At 42.8% G+C, this 2,500-nt stretch overlaps 1 protein-coding gene across 1 annotated transcript in view; it reads right to left on the bottom strand.

The window, feature by feature from the left end:
• sardh (sarcosine dehydrogenase) overlaps positions 1-2,500 on the bottom strand; it is a 78,138-nt gene that overhangs the window by 51,436 nt on the left and 24,202 nt on the right. The window lies entirely within an intron of this gene.

Raw genomic sequence — 2,500 nt, 5'->3', positions numbered from 1 at the left:
TTCAGAACATCATCTTTAGAGATATAATTTAAGATTCAGAATTCATACCCTCTGATGGCAGTACTTTTTTACAGACGGGTCTCAAAAAATGTGAATATCATGAAAACTTTTTTTCCTGTAATTTATTTCAAAAACTGAAACTTTCATATAATCTAGATTCAATACACATAAAGTGAAATATTTCAAGCTTTTTTTTTGTTTCAATCTTGATCATTCTAATCTTGATGATTACGGTTGACAGCTAATGGAAATCAAAAATCTAGAATCTCAAAATATTAGAATAAAAACACTGTATTATCACAACTGTCACCGTGAGACAAGCTCTGATCAGCTAATTAAGTCAAACACCGGCAATGGTTTCCTGAGCCTTTCATCTCTCTGTCTGGGCAGGGCACTGGACTTTTCCATGATATTCTAATGTTTTGAGACACACTGAAGGCAACTGAAGGATTCAAGCCAGAGTGTGTATGCGTACTTAAGAAGGAGTGTATGAGTTTGAGTGATGGTATGTCTGAGTGACTGAGTACTACCAAAGAAAAGGATGAGTTGAGTTTTGCAGACAGAAGAAAGTAACAAAAAAAACAGTGAATAAAGAACAAAACACGAGACAAACACTAAAGAAACCAAGACAAAAACAAACTGAGAGGAAGGAGAGGAGAGAGAAAGAGACAGAGAGAAAGAGCATGTGTGTGTGTGTGTGTGTGTGTGTGTGTGTGTGAGTATGGGAGAGGCGGGAAGGTGCAGACTAGGGAAGAGTTACAGTAGAAAGAAGTAGGCCGATAGAATAGAGTGACGGGGGGAGAGAAAGATGGAGAGAGAGAAGGAGAAAGAAGGAGAAGGAGAGAGAGAGAGACTACATCTTTTATTCATCCTGCGTTAAGTGCAGATGAGGAGCAGATAGTTTGACTCTCTGGTGTCCTCCATATGGCTAGTCTGCCCAAACATTCGCTCGCTCACACACACACACACAGGTTCACAGTTTGTTTGCATATTTCTTTGATTTTCCTCTCTTATTCTCGCAGCCATTATCATGCATCATCTCATGATCATCATATAGAACAGGATATGGATGTGTGTGTGTGTGTGTGTGTGTGTGTCATTATCATGGATCATCTCATCTTATAGAACAGGTGTGTTTGTATGTGTGTGTGTGTGTGTGTGTGTGTGTGTGTGTGTGTGTGTGTGTGTGTGTGTGTGTGTGTGTGTGTGTGTGTGTGTGTGTGTACCTTCTACTTTGACATTACTGTACAAGGCAAAGAAACAAAGCAGATTCTTGACAATCCTAAAATGCATACAAATGTGTTGGTTGAGGGCAATCTTCCCAAGACTTGTGCGCGCACACACACACACACACACACACACACACACACACACACACACACACACACACACACACACACACACACACACACACACACACACACACCTATTATCAGTTAAAGTCCTGGTTGTCAAGAGCAGTTAGAGTTTCGGTAACCCACATACTTTAAGCTTCATAAACGAATGCACTAATTGCCGACCTGCCAACACCCACAAACTACACACAGGAATCACACACACACACACACACACACCCACATACAGCATCATTGTCAGGGAAAACCAACAGGGAAAACCAACTTTAGCTAAGAGTTTAACTCATCACAAGTTTCATACTGTAGAACTCTAGAACTTTTCTGCAGGTGCTGTAAGGTCTTACACACATAAAGGCTATGTGTCTATAGTACACACACACAGTGAGATGGTGTCAGAGGAGACACAGCAGGGAGTTGAGAGGGCTTGATTAGCCTGATTCACCCTCACCTGCGGGGATGTTCAGGAATAAGTGAAAACAGACGCTTGATGTCTCCTGCCACCTGCAACTCGTTTGCCTTTCCTCCCACACCAATCACACTTCCCATCCTCTCTCTCTCTCTCTCTCTCTCTCTCTCTCTCTCTCTCTCTCTCTCTCTCTCTCTCTCTCTCTCTCTCTCTCTCTCTCTCTCTCTCTCTCCCTCTCTCCATCTCTCCATCTCTCCATCTCTCTCTCTCCATCTCTCTCTGCCCTGAACAAATACAGCACCATCACACTCTACCATTCCTCTAAATCAATCTCAACCTACACCTTGCAAACACATCCCACTCTACGTCTCTCACACACACACACACACACACACACACACACACTCCAGTCTACCTTGCCCTGAACAAACACACACACACACACCACCACTCTGCTATCACTTGTTACTTCCCCTTCCCACCTAACCAACACTCACTTCTTTCCAATCTAACTGTGTGTTTCTACTCTGCAGAACTGACTGCTGGAGGGCTCAGCAAAGAACTCAGATACAAACAGCGATATCATCAGGCGCGTGCGGTCCATATGGGCAGGTGGGGCGAACTACCTGAACCATCCTCCACAAAAAATAGTTCCTTAGTAAATCATTGTGCTCCAAGTCTATTTTTAAGAAAGCAAAGAACTCGCATACAAACAGCGATATCATGGCACAGTAATCAG

The sequence above is a fragment of the Alosa sapidissima genome, chromosome 13 (genome assembly GCF_018492685.1).
Source record: "Alosa sapidissima isolate fAloSap1 chromosome 13, fAloSap1.pri, whole genome shotgun sequence".
NCBI lineage: Eukaryota > Metazoa > Chordata > Actinopteri > Clupeiformes > Clupeidae > Alosa > Alosa sapidissima.
The sequence above is the reverse complement of the archived record's forward strand: the minus strand, read 5'-3'. Positions and strand labels throughout refer to the sequence as shown.